Consider the following 24492-nt stretch of genomic DNA (forward strand, 5'->3'; position numbering starts at 1 on the left):
TGTATTTTGGTATGAGATCATAATTTTTAAAGTACGTTTGAGGTAGATGACACTACTGAAATGAGCAGAGAATTTTCGTTAGGTTTTGAAATTATTGGAGGAAGCTACGACGATTTTGAGATTTGACTGAGGTTTTATGATGTTATTTTTACGACGACGATGTGTATTATGCTGTTGCGGTAAGTTTATGATCCATAAGCTGATGCTATATGAGTTATTTGATTATGCTATGTATCTGTTATGATGAAATATGGAAAAAGTGTCGACGAATAAGGTAAGGAGTAATGAATAGTGGTTAGGGACTCTTGACTTGTGAAATAGGATGTTGGAAACCAAGAATCGTACTTTAAGAGTTATGAAATGTGTGTGTAAATGCGTGAATGTATCACAATGCAAGCGAAAATATTTTGGACACTGTCATATCAATAGCATTTTGTTTCTACAGATTTGCAACGCTAATTCTTGACCTGTGAAATTTTGTATATGAGACTGTCACTGTAGCGGAAACTACTGTCGTAAATATTTCCGTAAGAAAGTTAAGTGACCACCTGCACATAATGTGACGTGGGCACCCAGGTGTGTCAGACACCTGGAGAACAAGCCTTTTCAGACGCTCAGGTAGAAAAGAAAGCCATTAGGGTGTGCCAGAGGCACAGGTGGAAGAGAAGGACAAAGAGAGGCCTAAACCCCTGTTAATGACATTCCTTTGTAGAGGGCATCGCTAATGCGACACGCTCGCTACTTGAAAACATATGATTTTTGTAATGCGTTGTGGGCACACAGCTGTGTCAAACACCTGGAGAATAAGCCATTAGGATGTGCCTTTCATCGCTAATGCGACACCCTCGTTACTTAAAAATTTATGATATTTACTGAAATGCCTAACAAAATGACAAGAAATATTTTTACATCTGCACACCTGATTATGACAAGAGTCTTTGTACGAGAGTTGAGAGCAATTAACTTATGAAATGAAATGTCACATGACTACTGAATGACATTTTTATGCTTTGGTTTGCGTAATTGCTTATTTCATTTGATATCTGGTTTCCAGCTGTGTTGCTGCATTGCTTTTATAAAATGAGATGCATTTGCTAATGTGAACTCTTTCTGTCAACAGATCTATTAAATGATAATTTTGTAATCCACATTCTTTAAAAAAGGAGCACTTGGAAAGGAAAGAACAATAAGAAGTAACTAGTAACAGTAACACTTAATTTTCTTTTCAGGTACATGGTAATATTTTTTTTTTACAATCAGTTGTTAAGATGACCACTTTAATTATATAGACATTAAGATGTGAATATACATTTCCCTTGTCTGCATTATCGTCTTTAGTGTAATATTTTTTCTGCTTGAGCTATGTCATGTCTAGGTATAAGTTGCTGCTGTTTGCCAGGCATAGTGTTACTGAATTGGACTTTGTGTTACTCTTCTAAGCTAGTTTTTCTTGTTTCCTGCACAGTGCCTTATATTAGTTGTAATATTGCACTTGCTTTGCTAATTTATGCTGCTAGCTTTGCCAATTTGCATTTTTTGTCATTTCTGTTTGTGTTGATTTGTTGTGATGCTGCATTGCCTCGTCCCTTGGTATATATATCTGAGCTCAGTAGATTTAAGTTAGCTTAAGAGGGGGTAGACTATATAAGAAACTGACTATGGAGAATAGGTAAAGAATGCATTGCGAAGAAAAATTTGGGCCCCAATGATTATTGTACAATCAGAAATAATTATTTTGAAAGAAATATGAATAGAATACACGAACGAGGTATAGGTAGGATTTTCTTGGAAATAAATGATGAGGTAAGCAATGTGTGAACATATAAATACAGAAAGCATGCTTGGATAGGATTTTTTTGGTGGAAACAAATGTTGAAATAAGACGAAAGATCTATCGAATGAAGTTGTGGGGTGGACTGCAGTACCAAATGTTACACTGAAAACAAACCCTGTCCTTTCCTTTTGTGTTATCCCACTATGTGTTTGGGTACCCGTGTGTATTTGTGTTTTTCCTGTCTTTATGTGTTTAGCTGATGAGAGCTCTGTTGTAGACTTTTTCTAATAATATGTTATTTACTTTGTAAAGATGCTTAGACATTATTTATTCTGTTTTGTTTTAATGCTCATGTGTGAAGTTGACGTTTCAAAAGTGATTCTGATCTTTTATGTATGTACTCATGTCATCATTCCTGTAACACTGATGTATATGTTTATTTCTATTCTTTTGTAAAGCCTGTACTACAAATGTTATCTGTATTGTTATGTTTTTAATGATGTATTTTGTACCTTTGTAATTGTATTCTTACGTCATAAAATTGTAATTGACACCAGTTCATCATACTATTAACTTGTAAGCATTCATTTCACTGCACACTTTTCTGTTGGTCATACTATATGGACACTATGTGAGAAGTTGGGACTGTTAGTGTTTGCACGTGTGTTACTAATTCAGCAAGGGACTGGATAACAGCATTGCTGGTTCTAAGGACAATTCCAAAAACTTTGTGAGTGCACAAGTGGTGGTTATGGACTTGCTCTATTATCCGCAAGACTCTTCAATGGTGATTGTGCACCTGCACAGTCGCAACAGATGGCTGCTGGCCATCTCTACAAGGACTACAGTGGGTCTGCACCTCTGGTGGCCCACCAATACCACAATCTCTACCAGGACTACAGTGGGTCTACTCTGTGATGACCTACCTACCAATATTCATCAACTTCGACTGACTCTGCTGTGGGTTTGCTCCATTGTGGCGCATTACCTGTCAGCATGTCAAGAGTCAGCACTGTCTTTCTGTTAGAAGGACAACACTACTTCTTCAAGACTGCATGGACATCCAGTACTTCCGTGTGCATTGTCTTTTATTGCTCAGACTTTGATAAAAGAAGCGGCAGTTTTACTGTGGTGAATGATCAGGACTGTCTTTATGGACTGTGAGAAAATTTTAGCTTTTGACCAACATTGTATAAATAAGTGTGTGCATTTTATATCTTTGTTACTGTAATTATGAAAAAATTTTTCAAATCTGTATTGGCCACTGCCCAAAAACATTTGTAAAATTTTTTGTGGGGAGCATGGGGGCTATGTAAGTAGGCTGTTTATGTTTTCTTTATGTAAGTTTGCTGTTTATGTTTTCTTATTGGCAACGTTACGTAGCGCTCTCTGTATGAAAATCACTGGCTGTGCTGTGTGCAGTATGTCGCTAGTTTGCATTGTTGCCTGCCATTGTTGTCATGAACTGCTATAGCTGGATGTGAACAGCAGATAGCGTTGGGCAGTTGGAGGTGAGCCGCCAGCAGTGGTGGACGTGGGGAGAGAGATGGCGGAGTTTTGATAATCTGTAAGACTGGATGTCAATTATGAATATTAAGGTAAATACAGTGTTTGTTCTCTATTAAAATCTTTCATTTGCTAACTATCCCTATCAGTAGTTAGTGCCTTCAGTAGTTTGAATCTTTTATTTAGCTGGCAGTAGTGGCACTCGCTGTATTGCAGTAGTTCGAGCAGCGAAGATTTTTGTGAGGTAAGTGATTTGTGAAAGGTATAGTTTAATGTTTGTCAGGGCCATTCTTTTGCAGAGAATTTTGATAGTCAGATTGCGTTGCGCTAAAATTATTGTGTGCCAGGTTAAGCACAGTCTTGTACAATTGTTATAAGGGGACGTTTCACATCTTGTGAAAGAACAAAAACCGTTTAAACTACACTCCTGGAAATTGAAATAAGAACACCGTGAATTCATTGTCCCAGGAAGGGGAAACTTTATTGACACATTCCTGGGGTCAGATACATCACATCATCACACTGACAGAGCCACAGGCACATAGACACAGGCAACAGAGCATGCACAATGTCGGCACTAGTACAGTGTATATCCACCTTTCGCAGCAATGCAGGCTGCTATTCTCCCATGGAGACGATCGTAGAGATGCTGGATGTAGTCCTGTGGAACGGCTTGCCATGCCATTTCCACCTGGCGCCTCAGTTGGACCAGCGTTCGTGCTGGACGTGAAGACCGCGTGAGACGACGCTTCATCCAGTCCCAAACATGCTCAATGGGGGACAGATCCGGAGACCTTGCTGGCCAGGGTAGTTGACTTACACCTTCTAGAGCACGTTGGGTGGCACGGGATACATGCGGACGTGCATTGTCCTGTTGGAACAGCAAGTTCCCTTGCCGGTCTAGGAATGGTAGAACGATGGGTTCGATGACGGTTTGGATGTACCGTGCACTATTCAGTGTCCCCTCGATGATCACCAGTGGTGTACGGCCAGTGTAGGAGATCGCTCCCCACACCATGATGCCGGGTGTTGGCCCTGTGTGCCTCGGTCGTATGCAGTCCTGATTGTGGCGCTCACCTGCACGGCGCCAAACACGCATACGACCATCATTGGCACCAAGGCAAAAGCGACTCTCATCGCTGAAGACGACACGTCTCCATTCGTCCCTCCATTCATGCCTGTCGCGACACCACTGGAGGCGGGCTGCACGATGTTGGGGCGTGAGCGGAAGACGGCCTAACGGTGTGCGGGACCGTAGCCCAGCTTCATGGAGACGGTTGCGAATGGTCCTCGCCGAAGTGGCGGTGCGGTCCCCTACGGCACTGCGTAGGATCCTACGGTCTTGGCGTGCATCCGTGCGTCGCTGCGGTCCGGTCCCAGGTCGACGGGCACGTGCACCTTCCGCCGACCACTGGCGACAACATCGATGTACTGTGGAGACCTCACGCCCCACGTGTTGAGCAATTCGGCGGTACGTCCACCCGGCCTCCCGCATGCCCACTATACGCCCTCGCTCAAAGTCCGTCAACTGCACATACGGTTCACGTCCACGCTGTCGCGGCATGCTACCAGTGTTAAAGACTGCGATGGAACTCCGTATGCCACGGCAAACTGGCTGACACTGACGGCGGCGGTGCACAAATGCTGCGCAGCTAGTGCCATTCGACGGCCAACACCGCGGTTCCTGGTGTGTCCGTTGTGCCGTGCGTGTGATCATTGCTTGTACAGCCCTCTCGCAGTGTCCGGAGCAAGTATGGTGGGTCTGACACACCGGTGTCAATGTGTTCTTTTTTCCATTTCCAGGAGTGTATTTTTAGTGGTATTGATATAACATTCGAGGCAGTGTACTGGAACCATTATTATGTGGTCCGTTCCTCCATGTGCATGACTTCAAACTGAAAGGGAAAACAACAGTAATTAACATAGGTTCCTGTCCTCTCTATACGATCACAGGACACGCTGCCCTGAGCCCATGCAATGGAACTATCTTTTGGTATATGATAATATCCAAATTACACCATACCGAAACCGAACGTTTATCGGTAACCAGTTGGTACAATGTCCCTCAAACTTGTCTGATACTAGCCGTGTCAAAATGAGCACAGCAGCAGTCCACAAACACAGGCTTGCCAACTGTTCCGGAAGAGTGAGTTATCCCGGATAGCGGATCTAAAACCTGCCACAGGTCGATGTATTCCCATTGATTTATGACATGGACATCCTCAAGCTGCTGTCTCGCCCGTTTCCCCGCCTCCTCTCCCACACCGCCCTTTCCATCCGTCTAACAGTGCTTTCGCCGACATTGATCAATGAGATGGCAGCAACAAACAGGCTGCTCGCCTGCTCTAGAACCGGTGACATATCCAGATGCCGCAAAGTGCGGGAAATCCCCACAGGCTTCACGATGAATACGACGCCAGGAATAGAACTTAGAACTTACCGCATTTTCTATATGTTTGTTATTTCTTGTCCTCATCATACATGGTGCTTGCTGTTACACGGATAAGCGGTGTTGAGTACTTCAGGTGGTAAGCTTTTATGTACAGCTTCCCAGGCTCATTCAGCTAACCCGATCACGTCAAATACTCTATGAATCATTTAAGATACCACAATTCCACTTTCATGCAGAAAAAGTCGTCAGTAACCAACGTATAGTCTTCTTCATAGCTATATTAAGTACAGAGATACCGAAGTAAACACCGCTTTTTGAAACGGAAATATGCTATTTTCTGCCGATAGTATAGTAATCCCAAGAGACGAATTCAATGCCATTTCACTCTTCTAAATCTGATTACTAGTTTCGTAGTAATTACATTATCTAGAAGTTAAGATCTATATGTTTTGAACACGAAACGATTGCTGTCTTATTCCGAAGTTCGTGATTTCATACGCAGGCTAGGTCCAAATGGCTCTGAGCACTATGGGACTTAACGTCGGAGGTCATCAGTCCCCTAGAGCTTAGAACTACTTAAACCTAACTAACCTAAGGACATCACACATATCCATGCCCGAGGCAGGATTCGAACCTGCGACCGCAACAGTCGCGCGGTTCCAGACTGTAGCGCCTAGAACCGCTTGGCCACCCCGACCGGCTATGCAGACTAGGATAGACGGTGTCCAAGAACAATACACTGAGTTTACTATCATCATCTAACATCGAGTCGGACCTCCTTTTGCCCGGCGTAGTGCAGCAAATAGACGTGGCATGGACTCAACAAGTCGTTTAAAGTCCCTTGCATAAGTATTGATCCGTGCTGCCTGTGTCGCCGACCATAATTGCAAGGTGTTGCCGGTGCAAGATTTTGTGTACGAATTGACCTCTCGATTATGTACCATAAATGTGCGATAGGATTAATTTCGGGTGATCTGAGTGGCATAATCATACACTTGAATTGTCCAAAATGCTCTTAAAACCAACCGCGAGCAACTGTGACCCAGTGGAATGTCGCATTGTCATCTATAAACAGTCCATCGCTGTTTGGAAACATGAAGTTCATGAATGGCTGCAAATAGTCTCCAAGTAGCCGAACATAGCCATTTTCAGTCACTGAACGGTTCAGTTGGACCAGAGGACCCAGTATATTCCATGTAAACACAGACCACGCCATTATGGAGCCACCACCAGCTTGCAGAATGCCTTGTTGACAATTTGGATCCACGGCTTTATGGGATCTGCACCACACTCTAACAGTACTATCAGCTCTTACCATCTGAAATCGGGACTCATCTGACCAGGGCACGGTTTTCCAGTCTTCTAGCGTCCAATTGATATGGTCACGAGCCCAGGACAGGCGCTGCAGGCGATGTCGCGCTGTTATTAAGGCACTGGCGTCGCTCCTCTGCTGCCATAGCCCATTAACGCAAAATTTCGCCGCACTGTCCTATCCGATACGATCGTCGTACGTCCCACATTGATTTCTGCCGTTATTTTAAAGCGGTGTTACTTGTCTGTTAGCACTGACAAGTCTATGCGAAGGTCGCTGCTCCAGGTCGGTAACTGAAGGTCGTCTGCCACTGCATTGTCCGTGGTGAGAGATAATGCCTGAAATTTGGTATACTCGGCGAACTCTAGACACTGTGGATCTCGGAACATTGAATTTCTTAACGATTTCCGAAATGGAATGTCCCACGTCTGTAGCGCCAACTACCATTCCGCGTTCAATGTTTGTTAGTTTCCGTCGTGCGGCCATAATCACGTCGTAAACCTTTTCACATGTATTACCTGAGTACAAATAACTACTCCGCAGTGCACTGCCCTTTGGTACTTTGTGTACTCGATACTACCGTCATCTGCAGAAGTACATATCGCTGTCCCATGACTTTTCTCACCTCAGTATAAGGTTCGACGAGCAATGATCCATTCTTTCAATACGGATGCATACCAAGCCCGATCTCTGGTGGGAACCCAAAATGGCTAGTGAGGGAGTCATAGGTAGGTGATACTACGGAACTAATGTGGTACAGACTGGGAATTTGGTGGTACAGGCTGGAAATTTGGGTCGAATGGGAAGTGTTCTGGGACGGCCTAGGCGTTTAAGGCAACCGCTCGCGTTAAGCGGAAGATTCAGTACAAGTTTTCAGCTGTTGCCATTGATTCATTTCACTGCCCAATTGAGGCGATTGTCACTGATAACATATGAACAATATTCGTAAAATATTGTTATTGGAAGGACACTGGAGCATTACACAAATGAAAAGAAGAAATCTGTAACGAAGTCTGGCAGCTGTTGCTTGTAGTACAAATATTAGCTCCAGAGAATTACGAGGGCCTCTAGAATAAGTCAGCCCAGTGGTGTTCACTGTCTGCGCGCATCTTCCACCGTTATAACGTGCCTCTCCACCAAGAGATCAACCAGTTGGACTGCTTTTTACCGATGAAGCTATTGAAAAATCATGCAAAACTGAAACTAAGGAGTATGCTTTATTTGGCCCGTTGAGAATGCGAAGTAGCTGAGGGAGGTTGAACATCTGAGACAGTGGAGTGATTTGGTGCGAGTTTATTGAAGACTAAGTGACTGGTCCTTACTTCACTGAAGAATCCTTAACGGGCAATAGACACGCACAATTTCTTAACGCACTGCTACCGGCTCTCCTAGAGCACGTACCACTTGAAATATGCAGATGTATATTGTACTAGCATGATGGATGGCCGTTTCACTGCACGCTTGGGACTAGGAAAGCGTTCACCCAGATCTTTCCTAGTCGCTGGATAGGACGTGAGATGTTATCAGTTGGCTTGTACCTTTGCCTGATGTGATGGGGACATTTTACTGTGAGGTAATACCAAAGATGAAGTCTATGCGCAAGTTCCGACGACCCATAAGAGTTTTAAAATATTGCACTGATATAGCATGCACAATGATATCGAAGGAAGTGCTTCAGTCTGTCCAAATATCCTTACACTAGCAGTTGCAAACGTGTGCTGGAGTGGGCGGTGGGCATTTCAGACACTTACTAACGTAAGTATAATTTTAAGGAACTGTTTATTACTGTGTATTTTTATTTCCTTTTATTGCCGCTGCTGATGTAATTTTACAATTCAAGTGCGTATCTTGACATTAAACGCATAACACGAAGTTATTACTGAACAATCTTTATACCTAAGTTCCATATTTAATAAATCCATTCAGTTTTTGGGTTGTAACTTCTTTCAAGGATCCAGCGGAAACAAGAGCAGAAATTTGACTGTAGTTAACTGGTGCTTGACCCCAGATGCCACGTCCTTTGCCTTCCAGTTAGTGTGCCAATCCAGCCGCATGCAGCCAGGAGTGATTGGTGTCAGTTTTAAATTAAAATTTTCTCCTCTACTCTGCTCTGCTTTTGCAAGTAGAGTCTCTTAGCTGCATCAAGCTGGAGCGCCCCACCAGCCAAAGGAAGACGACTACAATAGCTAACAAGATATACTTGAATAATGTGGTACAAAGGTATTGTAAATTTTAAAGCAAAAAATGGAATTTTAGTTTAGACCACCAAATAGCTTTGTCTTAGAGCAAGAACAATGTACTTCTCGCAACAGCAGAGGCCTTTATGTCTAATAGGTTACTGTTTACTTTAAAGAAGAGGAGGTACATTTTTTTTCCTTTAAAAGGAAGACAGAAGCATTTTTTCGTCATAGCACCATTATTTTATTGTGCAGGAAGAAAAATGTAATTTTGTTGGAACCAGAAAGAGGGAAAGAGAACACCCAGACGTAACAGCTTCAAAGTCCAGCCAAGAAGGCAAGATTTGGTGAGCGGAAGGAAGGACTAAAGACGCGTAAAAAAGAAACTACTTTCCAGACGCGACTGATCCGTATAGCAACACCAACTTCCGCATACAAAAATTGGTTTCAAGTTCAAAACAGGTAATATTAAGTTCTAAATATTGTAATTTCTCTGACATTCCTAACCTGATTTTAAAGAGTGAAAACGCGGTTGAATTCGTCTCTCTTACAGCTACGATACTAGCAGCAGAAATGTCTACAGCTGTATTTGAAAAAGCGAAGTTGAGACCGATATCTCTGTAATTAATGTCTGGGAAAAAGAGACTGTATGTCATTTATTCATGACTTTTTAGAAATTCGTTTCGTTGAAAACAGCTCTGCAATATCGCAACTGTTCAGGAAGTATTTGTGGTGAACAGGTTAGATCAATCACCCTGTATTTACTCATATACACTCCTGGAAATTGAAATAAGAACACCGTGAATTCATTGTCCCAGGAAGGGGAAACTTTATTGACACATTCCTGGGGTCAGATACATCACATGATCACACTGACAGAACCACAGGCACATATACACAGGCAACAGAGCATGCACAATGTCGGCACTAGTAGTGTATATCCACCTTTTGCGGCAATGCAGGCTGCTATTCTCCCATGGAGACGATGGTAGAGATGCTGGATGTAGTCCTGTGGAACGGCTTGCCATGCCATTTCCACCTGGCGCCTCAGTTGAACCAGCGTTCGTGCTGGACGTGCAGACCGCGTGAGACGACGCTTCATCCAGTCCCAAACATGCTCAATGGGGGACAGATCCGGAGATCTTGCTGGCCAGGGTAGTTGACTTACACCTTCTAGAGCACGTTGGGTGGCACGGGATACATGCGGACGTGCATTGTCCTGTTGGAACAGCAAGTTCCCTTGCCGGTCTAGGAATGGTAGAACGATGGGTTCGATGACGGTTTGGATGTACCGTGCACTATTCAGTGTCCCCTCGACGATCACCAGTGGTGTACGGCCAGTGTAGGAGATCGCTCCCCACACCATGATGCCGGGTGTTGGCCCTGTGTGCCTCGGTTGTATGCAGTCCTGATTGTGGCGCTCACCTGCACGGCGCCAAACACGCATACGACCATCATTGGCACCAAGGCAGAAGCGACTCTCATCGCTGAAGACGACACGTCTCCATTCGTCCCTCCATTCACGCCTGTCGCGACACCACTGGAGGCGGGCTGCACGATGTTGGGGCGTGAGCGGAAGACGGCCTAACGGTGTGCGGGACCGTAGCCCAGCTTCATGGAGACGGTTGCGAATGGTCCTCGCCGATACCCCAGGAGCAACAGTGTCCCTAATTTGCTGGGAAGTGGCGGTGCGGTCCCCTACGGCACTGCGTAGGATCCTACGGTCTTGGCGTGCATCCGTGCGTCGCTGCGGTCCGGTCCCGGGTCGACGGGCACGTGCACCTTCCGCCGACCACTGGCGACAACATCGATGTACTGTGGAGACCTCACGCCCCACGTGTTGAGCAATTCGGCGGTACGTCCACCCGGCCTCCCGCATGCCCACTATGCGCCCTCGCTCAAAGTCCGTCAACTGCACATACGGTTCACGTCCACGCTGTCGCGGCATGCTACCAGTGTTAAAGACTGCGATGGAGCTCCATATGCCACGGCAAACTGGCTGACACTGACGGCGGCGGTGCACAAATGCTGCGCAGCTAGCGCCATTCGACGGCCAACACCGCGGTTCCTGGTGTGTCCGCTGTGCCGTGCGTGTGATCATTGCTTGTACAGCCCTCTCGCAGTGTCCGGAGCAAGTATGGTGGGTCTGACACACCGGTGTCAATGTGTTCTTTTTTCCATTTCCAGGAGTGTATTTCACTTATAAAACTCATAACAAATAATCCACTGCAGTCTGAAAATAATAATGTCTGTAGGCACAATACTAGAACAACAAATTACAAAAATTTTATCGACTGAGGTCCACTAAGTGTTTCAGACATGGCCAACTTCAGCTGATGGTGCTTATCTGAAGATGGTCTAAGAGTAGGGCGAACAGGTCATTTTAATAAAATAACCATCGCGATCTAACGTGTTTTTTCACTAATTTTGTGCAACAAATTACATTTGTTGCTCATTACTAAAGCTATGAATGGCTAAAAAAGCAGCCACAAGAAAATCTTTAATTTTTCTGATAATATACGATTTCAGACAAGTTTTAAATATATCCCGAAATGACTATGGTTAATACGTACGTTTTCACCAAATGTAAGCCATTGTGCTATTTGTTAATCAGGTGATCGTACTTTAAGTTATAGGTCCCCTGCTACTGACTGGGTAAGTCAGCTCAAACATTGATGGAAGGTGACGGAATACCATCTCTCATGGGATCATGCCTAACGCAGTACTTTGATGTTCAGACCAACCCTCAGGTTGACGACATTTTACCTTAAATAGATAGCACGTAATCATACACATAGACAGATCATGTACACGTAGCATGTAAACTGACACATTTCACATCTTCTCTATAGAAATAAAACTATATAATTGGAGATATACATTTGTAAATGTATAGTAGTAAAAATGGTTCAAATGGCTTTGAGCACTATGGGACTTAACATCTATGGTCATCAGGCCCCTAGAACTTAGAACTACTTAAACCTAACTAACCTAAGGACATCACACAACACCCAGTCATCACGAGGCAGAGAAAATCCCTGACCCCGCCGGGAATCGAACCCGGGAACCCGGGCGTGCGAAGCGAGAACGCTAACGCACGACCACGAGCTGCGGACGTATAGTAGTAAATTTGCTACATTGTAAGAGAGACAGAAAGTGTGATTTTATTGCCCGATATTGTGATACAATTCAAAGATATCATTCAATCTGAAGATTGTGATCTTGACGACTCACGAAGAAGGTAACGATTTCCGTGGCACAAGGAGACGCTACAGTGGTCTCAACAAACTCAATGTTCTTCGATCCAGTCCGATACTAATACACGACAACGGTCACTAATCCTCTGCCGCCTGTCGCTAAGGTCTTCTGGTGCAGAGCTACGCCCAGTGAATCCGAAATCTCTATAATGAATGTTGTGAAGAAGGAGCAGTGACATGGCTCGCGAATTACTTAATAAATGGAATTCCATTGAATTTATTCCTAGGATGCAGAGACAAGACGCGGCAAATTCTTCACATGGAAATCCAAAGCAAAAATTAAATGAGAAAAACTCAACGAAGATATTGCTAGTATCTTTAGAGTCTCCTTACCAAGTATGAATGTTAACACTTCGAATTTCCACAACATGCGACGCTACATGCTGCAGTAGTTTCACTCGTGGGGTGCAAGTCACAGACCTCCTTTCACTACGATGCTCAAGATCCAAGACGTTACTCAGTCGGAACATCTTGATTCTCTGATTTATCATTTGGAAGCGTTACGTTAGTAATACTTTATATCAATATATGACAAAGTGATACAATTAAACATATGTATCAACAATAACTTAGGCCAAGGCCATTCCAAAGTAACCTGATTTACAAAGAAGTTGTTAACAATAGAAGCCTAAAGTCTTTTCACGATGCTCCAGATCTTATGGTACTCATCCTCGTCCTCCAAAATCATCTGCGCCCAGTTATCATGTTATAGATCCAGTTATACACAAACATGATAAACCAAAAGCCGTAACGACATTTAAAGTCCCACTGTTACGAAACACGTGATTTTTCCATCGTGACCGCGATACGGAATGAACGTCATCCCGAAGGTCCTCCTACGACTAATTAGGTAAGTCACTTCTAAGGCCGGAGGAAGTCAAGACAGTCTGTCTCCAACAGGACCACAGAAACATGTCTAGTAAAGCACTGTGCTGTTGAAATCAACCTTCGGCTTGAAGAAAGCTTTATCATTTACTCACTGTAAGTTACACGAAAAGTAAATGTGCAGTGTTAAATGTATTCTTACCAATAACCAGTCATTCAGTTTTATTGTTCCTAGTCCTGTTAGCATAATGAAGTTTTTAAAACCAAGACTAAAGTGATAGCTTTCTGGGTCACATACCCGGTCCGATCCAAAATCATAATGAATAATGTGATTTCAGAACAAGTGTTGTACACTTATTTGGGGTGTCAAATACGGTGTACATGAAATATTGGCTAAATTTGGAAATGTGTGTGGCACCGGTCATAATGTATTTAAAAATAAGACCATACAAGGAAAGAGACAAAAATGTTATAAAATTAGGCGTCTTCCAGGACTTCTTCATGGTAGTGAATACTGGGAAAGGACATTGGATAGTATGCAAAGCTTAGAAACGAAATTTCTAAGAAGAAGAAAAGGCTAGTCAAGAACAGTCAACAAAACAAAATAGTCGATGAAAACTGGAAATACTCTCCCCAAATTCCAACTCTCACTTTAGACACGTCGTAACTAAATTGTTTATAAAAAGTATTCCATGACCTGAATATCTGCTAACGTTCGTGGGCTTAGATTCGAGGAAAGTTGGGAAGGAAGAATGTGCTTTATGAAATTAAACCAATAAACTTGGCACATCGGTGAATTCTAAATTTTCTGCTGTGCAACATTCAACGCCGAGCTGCTCCACCCCACGTATTGTAACATGCCTGGATCCTCCACGTACTGCTCCCGGCAGGGTAGTCGAGACGGTACTCATCGACGCCAGTGCATTCAGGATGGGAATTTCCCTCTAACAATTCACTGCAAGTTCCAACTAGTCCCAGTTCTGTTCAATCGTGTGCATCTCAGCAAAAGGAGCGCAGGCCGCTCCAATTGGTTGAGTTCTGCCTCCTAGAGCAGTGTTTCCAGTGGAGGGGTGCTCTATGCTCGTGCATAACATAAGAGATGAACCCATTCCTCAAATGTTAACTATCAGACTGTACAATGCGTTCGATAATCCTGTTCCTATACCACACAGCCATGAAATTAAGTTCGATCACGATCAGTGTAGTCCGACTTTCGTGCACGACACCACGATAATGGACATACCATGATTGATGCAGCTCCCAACTGAACACGTGGGCCTGCGTGCCTAAGACGTGCATCGATACCTAAGGTTATCAGTCGTCGGAAAAGCCTGCATTCGTCGGTGAGGAGAATCCAGCGCAACTGATCTAAATTCTATATCAAGTATTGCCTTATACGCCTTCTTTGCGCACCACGACACTTTAGATATTTTCTGTTGCTCACAATGGACGCCAAGAGTTCAAATTTATTGAGTGGAGGCGGTTGCACTCTGACTCAACAAAGCTCTCGTAGTTACCTCTAAAAAAATAACGAATAGTTATGTTTTATTTTCCCCGAGGATTCTTCCAGACATACACTTTTGAATGGAAACATTATGACCACTGCCCACAACGAAACTGAATGCCACTCGGTATCGTGTCAGGCACGTGATGCTGTAAGGAAAGTATATTATCCGAATAGAGATGAGTTTGGAGTCATTATACGGACGGTAAGGGCTACAAACAGGTAACTTTGCTGACATAAGCGTCTCTGATAATGGGTAGTTTTTTATGGCCCAACCTCCGACAACGAGCATCTCTGAGATGGTAAAGTTGATCGGCCAATCACAGGCTACTCTCGTGGGCATCTATGAAAATTTGTTGAAGGGCAATGAAACCACTAGTAAATGGCAAGGTGTTGGACGTCCACCCCTCATCAGAGAACATGGAAGTCAGAGGTTTCTCCGCTCTATAGAGAAGAATACGCAGTGATCTGTGACAGATTTGGCGACAGTACAGTGCTGGTACCGGCACAAGCGTTTTGAAGCACACAGTTTAACGTACCTCATTGAACGACCCCTATGTGTTCCTATGTTGACCAAATCGTCAATTACGACTGCAGTGGGATGGTATCATCGACATTGTACTCGAACCCGAAATGTTTTACCGGGTCTGATGAATCACATTTCTTGTTATACCCAGTCCATGGTCGTATCCGGATAAACGCATCATCCGGGATGCTCGAAACATGCACTGTACCAGGTACACAGGCCGCTGGCGGCAGTATTATACTATTGTGGGGGGGGGGGCTTCATGTGAGCTTCTATGGGCCCCGTGTTAGTAATCCAAAGAACTATGATAGCTGATGACTGTCTTGAACATTACTGCGGAACACATGCATCCTTTCGTGTTTTATCTCCGCTCTTGTAGAATACTGCCACTCGCCTGGTTTCATACCACCAGGTAACGTTCCACAGCTGGTGGGTTGCCCTATGCGTAGGCGATCTCCCCCGAAGCCAGACACCCGGTCGCAGCACGCCGCTCTGTGTACACGCCAGACAAGAGCGGGATCGAAGAGAGGCACCAACAGCACGCGCAGCTGATCGTGGTGCTGTCAACACGGCACTTCATGAGCACAGCACGTGAGGTGAGTCCGGAAGTCACATGACATCGTATGGAAATCTTTCCGCCGGATTACTTAAGACGCTACATGATTACTAACAGCACTCACTCTTCAGGCTCCACGCCAGCTTTCTCTTGCAGTTCGTCTGTCGGTTGCGTCCCCAGTGCGACCCCGGTCATCGATTTGATGTCGACCTAAGGCGACCCAGGATTCCAAGCAAAACACCTACCAACGTTCACCCGAGCGAGCCGGACACCATCAAGGACACTGACCGGACACCAACTGAACGCCCGCATCTCGTGGTCGTGCGGTAGCGTTCTCGCTTCCCACGCACGGGTTCCCGGGTTCGATTCCCGGCGGGGTCAGGGATTTTCTCTGCCTCGTGATGGCTGGGTGTTGTGTGCTGTCCTTAGGTTAGTTAGGTTTAAGTAGTTCTAAGTTCTAGGGGACTTATGACCACAGCAGTTGAGTCCCATAGTGCTCAGAGCCATTTTTTTGAACCAACTGAACACCGAATAGGACAACAGTGAGAGACATTATCAGTATACCAAAAGAGCATTTTATTTCCTGTTTCAAGTCAGATCTGTGAACTGTTCATTTGTGTGTTTATTAATAAATTGTTTCCTTCATTGTAACCTGTGGACCAACATTATTACATGCTATTCCTGCTACCTCATAAGAACCAATAAATTAGACCCGTTACCCGGGATAGAATACGGTACTTCCAGGACCTGACTCAAGCACTTTCCCCACCTGACCCCACAGCCAGCTGCGAGAAAAGAAGGAAGGAAGTAGAAGTTTTAAAACCCTATCGACGTCGATGTCATTGTAGATGTGGCACAAGCTGGGATTGAAACAAGATGTGGAAGGAGATCTGCCCTGCCCTTTAAAAAGAACCATTTTGGTACTTGTCTTAAGCGATTTACGGAAATTATACAAAACCTAAATCTGCATGGCCGAACGGAGTATGAACCGCCATCCTCTGACTTACGGCTCCAGTGTCAACCCAGTGAGCCATCCCACTCAGCCCTGCCCATAACTGGGGCCAAAGGGATGAAATAACAATAAAGGGGAAAAAGTCTTGAGCAAATGCTGTGTAGTATACAGACGTAAATAGAACTCTTTCTTGAGCATAACATCAACGTGAAATCAAAGGCGTCAGTATATTATTTGCACATCTTCGCATGTCCGTGGACCGGTACGCAATGGGTAACTCGTGGAGGTTTTCTAAAAAAAGAGGGGTTTGGTAACCGGATCGTTTAGCCCCTCGGTCACAGAGCAACGACGACAAAAACAAATGTATTCTACGAACGACTTAACATACAAATAAGAAAGGAAAATTAGGATTTAACGTTCCGTTAACGAAGATGTCATTATAGGCATAACCTCGGATTGAGGAGAGATGGCGAAGGCAAACTGGCCGTGGCTTTTCAAAGGACCCATCTCGGCGTCCGCCTACAGTGATTTACGGAAACGACGGAAAACTACATCGGTACGACGGTACGAAAATTTGAACCGAAGTCCTCTCGAATACGAGTGAAATGTCTTACAATTACGCTACTCACATCGTCTAATTAGGGTGATGCTCTACTAATTACTTGGGAGAAGCACAAACAATTTATTTGTTCGACACACGATATAACTACAGAGGTGCGTAGCAAATTCAAACTTAAGATGCTATGATAATGGTTTACTGCGTTACACGAATGAATAATCCCGATTTTCGCTCGAGTTTCCGGCGGCTTGACATATGACTGTAAGAATAAAAGCTCAAGATTTAACGACAAGTCTCTCGTTACACTCAGTTGGGGAGTTGGAAGTAAACCGGGCAAGCGCACAGGTAATCATTAGCGCCTAAGAACAATGAATGGAATGGTACTGTGGAATAGTAATATTGGTATCGTACACCCTCTGCCACAGGCTCTACCATAGCTTGTGAAGTATTAATGCAGATTCATATGAATAAAAGTCTAATGAAAACAGCGATTTCAAGAACAGTGCTCGTTCTCTATTGGCTAAGAGTCTGTAACGTAATTCCCATGAATTCTCTGCTCGTAACTTCTCTGCTCGTAACTTCTCCGCTAGCAAGCACTAGGTCGAAACAATTTCTGAATAAAATTTTTTGGTTCTTCAGCATAAATTTTAACACATTAAAGTTTGGTTTTACTGTAACACTTTCTTTTCATATAGAACTTTTTAAATATACTTATTTACCTACTTAACCTTTGGCGCTACAGCCCTTGTAGGCCCTTGGCCTCTCACGATCGCAGCCCAGTCTTGACGATCTTTTGCTCGTTTCCTCCGTCTTATTACTCCATCCTTTTCAATTCGTTCTTGATGTCATCCAACCATCGCTTTGTACCGTCTTTCACCTGGATTTCCTCCGTAAACCTTCTGGACACATCTCTCCTCTGACACACACTCTACGTGGCCCAGCCACTCTTATCCGTTACCCTTGGTTTCCAAAACTAGGTCAGCGTAGCCGTGTACTTCTTACAATTGCTTGTTTTTCCGTATTATCCACTGCTGTGCCTCACTCATTGCTACAAAAATCTTTCTTTATATTTTCCTCTCCCACCCCGTCAGGGAGTCCTCTTCTGCCAAAGCCGTTGTCCATGTTTCTGTGTTATACATTACCGCCGCCATTATAATTGTACCTCAGACAGTCACCTATTTTCTGTCAGGCTATGTGATTGAATAATCTTAATCAGTGCCCGGTAAGATGTGTAACATATCATAGTCGGCCCTATTCAACTTCGTGTACTTCTGTCTAACAGCAACGTTTCTCCTGGAAGCGGGAAGATACTATGTTTTAGTGTAATTTACTCGAAGTCCCAACTCTTTTGCCTCCTGTTACAGTCTGCCAAATCATTCTCCCAGCTTTTCCAATCTTCTAGACAGCACTTTAAAATCACTTAACCGATTTATTGAAATCAGGCGATTCAAGTACTCATTTGGTTTTTTCTTAAAGAAGAAATCTTTAGTATTGCCAACATTGATTGGCATTTTTTGTTTGTTTATTTACAACATCCTCCATTACACACTATTTATAATACTACATGTAAATGTGTGTGTGTGTGTGTGTGTGTGTGTGTGTGTGTGCGCGCGCGCGCATAGTGTAGTGTAGTGTGGTGGTGATGATGACGATGATGATGATGATGATGATGTTGATGATGATGATGATGATGATGATAAGAGAAGGGAGAGGGTGATACCCGGTGCCGCCCCATGTCGTACTCCTTGCGAGCAACATCAAGGGGCCCGCCAAGCTTACGCCCTCATCCGACAAACGGCCAACCACTAAGAGTGTTCTATGTCCTCTCCTCAGGAGACAATGCGGAGAGGTTCGGTATTTAAGCCAGGTCGTTGGTGGAAAGTCTGGAGATCAGGAACTTTGTTCCACAACTTCTCCTCCTCTAGCTAGCTGAATACTGGCAGTGGTAATTCTTTCCACCATCAGGATCCGATCCGGCCTACCCGCCGGGTCGAGAACTTGCGCAAAAGCGTCCGTTAGTGATCTTGTTCACGGAGGCGCGTATTTATTGACCACTGACATGTACACTAGTATACACGTCAGTGTGTTCATGTGACAGATTTTTTCTTGAAAACACTGATGTCAGGCTCATCTGAATAGTCCATTCTGTATCACCTTTATTGTCTGTCTGTATTTGATAGTGAGAAATAAGCGCATTGCTCGAAGTTTCTCAATTTCTTCATTTCAGACACCACAAAGAAACAATATCGAACCTAGAAGAGAAGTCATGGAGCTTCACTTTTAGTAGAGACAAAAGACAGTCGTGCATTTATTAATCTATAATATAAAAATGAATCGCAAAATGTGTTGGTAAGCGCATAACTCAACAACGCCTCGACCAATTTGGCCAAATCTTTTTTTAAAATGTTCGTTGAAGTTCAAGGATGGTTTTTACGGCGAGAAAAATTAGAATTATTGCTGGAAAAACCCTAAAAATAGCCCTTTTCTTTTTCCTATACAAATGATTTGTAACTAAAACGTAGTCAATTTGAGCTTTATTGCTATGGTATAAAGTTCATATTAAATTACAAGCACTCACTGTTGTCTAAGCAATGTAGGTGTGTTCCTAACGTCAAAGATCATATCTATCAAAACAATGTGCGTGTGTGCGTTGGAGCACAGAATACATAGTTGGAGAAGTTTAATGTCGCGTTCCGAAACTCGCGTTTCTTTTTCGGCACGCGAGATAAAATGCATCAGTTTCCACGTCATTACATCAGTCAAACAAAAATCGCGTTACCAACAGTGTTTTATTATTTTTATAATATCTAAATTACAATTCGTACGGCTTAAAAGGATTTGACTTCAAGTCATATAAAATTAAAAAAAAAAAAGTTGTCTGTGACCTAATCTACTGAGTTTGCTTTTGTCAACTGATACACGAAACAAATTCGTGTTTTGTGCAGAGTGTTTACTTAGTTAGTGTTTGTTTAGTTCGTGATTAGTGAAAAACTAATTTATATTTGATATGCCTCCTATAAGACGAAGCAATTTAGGTAGAAGAACCAGAAATGCTACAAACCAAGCTAATTACCGATCTAATCGTACGGCACAAGAACGTGACGACGGAAATGAACGTGAAAGAATTCGGATATCACAAACGCGTGAAGCGCGAGCGCGACATTCAACTAATAATCGCGCAAGTTTGAATCGAGCTGCTTTCAGTTACGATGTGTCAATTGACTACAGTAACTACCAATGTGTTGTTATTGGTTCTATGAACTCGGTTTGCTCACACTGTAAGGCATTAAAATACAAAAACGAAGCCAATGGATTGTGTTGCGCAAATGGTAAAGTGAAATTGATACCATTGGACCCACCACCAGAACCATTGTACTCATTGGTTTCAGGAATAGGAACAGATTCTATACACTTTTTGACACATATCCAACAATATAACAATTGCTTTCAAATGACTTCATTTGGGGCAACAAATGTAGTTCGGGAAAATTTTATGCCAACTTTCAAGGTATGTATTATAGCAGTTACTCATAATTATTTTAGCGAACAAAATTTTCTGTCACAAATTTAAGATGTGTCACTAATCTTCAATTTCTTAATCACTTATATATCACTTAGTCATCATATTATATGGTGATTCAGTTTCAGTGACACTTTTATTATATTTTATATTTGATAGATATTAGTTCAAACTAAATATATACTTTTTAAGATCAAATATTATTTAAGTTTGATCACTGACAATCCATTAATTTATACCACACCATAATATTTTATTTTATTTACAGATACAAGGGCAAATATATCACAGAGCAGGTTCACTGTTACCAGTGTCAGATAGCGACAACAAATTCCTGCAAATTTATTTTATGGGCAATTCACCACAAGAAATTGATCTGCGTTGTGCACATAACAATTTAGTAAAGAGGTCTATTGTAGAACAATTACAAACTTTATTTCATCAACACAATCAATTGATTATATTGTTTAAAACTGCCCTGGATCTGATGCCATCCGATAATCACAAAATTGTAATCAGAGCTGATAAAACACCTGCAGGTCAACATACAAGACGTTTTAATGCACCAACTATTGATGAAGTTGCTATCGTTGTAGTTGGAGAAAACTTGGAATCCCGTGATATTGTTTTACATCGTCGGAATGATCAATTACAACGTATAAAGGAAACACACCGCTCATATGATGCACTGCAATATCCCATTATATTTTGGCAAGGTGAAGATGGCTACGATTTCTCAATAAAAATGATAAATCCCATTACAGGTAACTAAAATATTAATTTAGCTATGGCGATAATATCTCAGTCATTATATTATGTATTTTAATTTTATATTTGAATGTTATTAAAAGAAAATCTATTTACAGGTTCTGAAACCAACAAAAAAGTCAGTTCAATGAACTATTATTCATACCGCCTAATGATTCGGGAAAATGAAGAAAATCACATATTGAAATGTCGGCGATTATATCACAAATATGTTGTTGACATGTATGTAAAAATTGAAACGGAGAGATTAACATTCATCAGGTTGAATCAAACCAAACTCCGATCTGAAGAGTATATTCACCTTCGAGATGCGATTAATACTGATGGAAATGCACAGAATGTCGGTCGGATCACTATTCTTCCAGCAACATACATCGGAAGCCCTCGGCATATGCACGAATATGCTCAAGATGCCATGTCGTATGTTCGTCATTATGGTACAGCAGATTTGTTCATCACATTTACATGCAATCCGCAATGGATAGAAATCAAGCAGGAGTTATTCCCTGGGCAATCACCCATTGATCGTCATGATATTACAGCCAGAGTCTTTAGACAAAAGTTGAAATCTTTAATGGATTTCATCGTAAAACATAATGTGTTTGGTGAGACACGCTGCTGGATGTATTCTGTGGAGTGGCAGAAACGAGTATTGCCACATGCACACATTTTGATTTGGTTGGTTGAAAAGATAAGGCCAAATGAAGTTGATGCAGTGATATCAGCTGAAATCCCTAATGTACAAGTAGATCCTGGATTGCATGAGGTAGTTATCAAAAACATGATACATGGTCCCTGTGGAACTCTTAATCAAAATTCACCGTGTATGATGGATGGTAAATGTTCAAAACGATATCCACGGACATTAATATCGGAAACAATTACTGGTAATGACGGTTATCCATTGTATCGTCGCAGATCGACAGCAGACAATGGAAAATCAACAATTGTCAAATTAAATCAACAAGATATTGAAATAGATAATCGTTGGATTGTTCCATATTCACCCATTTTATCAAAGACATTCAAAGCACACATCAACGTTGAATCTTGCCATTCAGTGAAATCTATTAAATACATTTGCAAATATGTAACCAAATGGAGTGATATGGCTGTGATTGGAATTGGTGCAGAGAATTCCAATGATGAAGTTACCCAATACCAAATGGGCCGTTATGTCAGTAGTAATGAAGCAGTTTGGCGAATATTTTCTTTTCCTATTCATGAGAGACACCCTTCTGTTGTTCACTTAGCTGTGCATTTAGAAAATGGACAAAGAGTGTATTTTACAGCACAGAACGCAGTACAAAGAGCTGCTCAGCCACCATCTACTACATTAACCAGTTTTTTTGAGACATGCCAAAACGATCATTTCGCACAAACATTGCTATATTCTGAAATGCCAAAATATTATACCTGGAATCAATCCTCAAGGAGATTTATACGACGGAAACAAGGAAAACCAGTTCCAGGATATACAGATGTATATTCCACCGATGCGATTGGCCGGATTTATTCAGTACATCCAAGCAATGATGAATGTTTTTATTTACGACTGCTATTAGTCAATGTACGTGGCCCAACATCATTCCAACAGTTACGAACTGTTCATGGTGAATTGTGTGGATCCTACAGAGAAGCCTGTCAACGTTTGCAATTGCTTGAAAATGACGCTCATTGGGAGCAAACTCTCAATGATGCTGTAATATCATCACACGCTCATCAAATACGAACATTGTTTTCTATAATCATATCTACATGCTTCCCATCAAACCCAATTGATTTGTGGATCAAGTACAAAGATTATATGTGTGATGATATTTTGTATCAAATACGGAATAGAATGGGAAATCCAAATATACAAATCAGTGAAGAAATTTACAATGAAGCATTGATTTCAATTGAGGACATGTGCTTGATAATGTCAAACAAACTATTAATTCAATTAGGCCTGACCGCGCCCAATCGTCCAATGCATGACGCTTTTAACCAAGAGTTGCATCGAGAAAAACTGTATGATCTCAACGCTTTGAAAGAATTAATTCAAACAAATCTTCCACTGTTAAATGAACAACAGAAGTATGTATTTGAAACTCTTATGAAAGTAACAAATGATGAAACTGGAGGGATTTACTTCTTAGATGCACCTGGTGGTACAGGAAAAACTTTTTTGATTTCATTAATATTAGCAACAATTCGCTCACAAAATAAAATTGCACTTGCACTCGCTTCGTCGGGAATCGCAGCAACTTTGCTTGAAGGTGGTCGAACAGCCCATTCAGCACTAAAATTGCCATTAAATATGCAAAGCAATGAAACTCCAACCTGCAACGTTTCGAAGAACTCTGCAATGGCAAAGGTTTTGCAGCAATGTAAATTGATTGTTTGGGATGAATGCACGATGGCACATAAAAAATCTTTGGAGGCTTTAGACAGAACCTTAAAAGATCTACGGAGCAATAATAACCGATTTGGTGGTGCAATGATTTTATTAGCAGGAGATTTTCGTCAAACATTGCCAGTGATTCCACGATCAACGCCAACTGATGAACTCAATGCATGTCTAAAGTCCTCCAATTTGTGGAAACATGTCAGAGTACTTCATTTAAGCAAGAATATGCGTGTCGAGTTGCAAAATGACCAATCTGGAAACATATTCTCTAAACAACTCATTGACATTGGTAATGGCAAATTTCCTATAGACATGTTGACTGGCTGCATTAACTTTCCTCAAAGTTTTTGTCAGTTAACTCGATCAAAAGATGAACTTATTCAGAAGGTGTTTCCAGATGTTTCTCAAAATTACAGAAACCATGATTGGTTGAGCGAACGAGCTATACTGGCTGCAAAAAACATAGATGTAA

The sequence above is a fragment of the Schistocerca cancellata genome, chromosome 4, assembly GCF_023864275.1.
Source record: "Schistocerca cancellata isolate TAMUIC-IGC-003103 chromosome 4, iqSchCanc2.1, whole genome shotgun sequence".
Taxonomy (NCBI): Eukaryota; Metazoa; Arthropoda; class Insecta; order Orthoptera; family Acrididae; genus Schistocerca; species Schistocerca cancellata.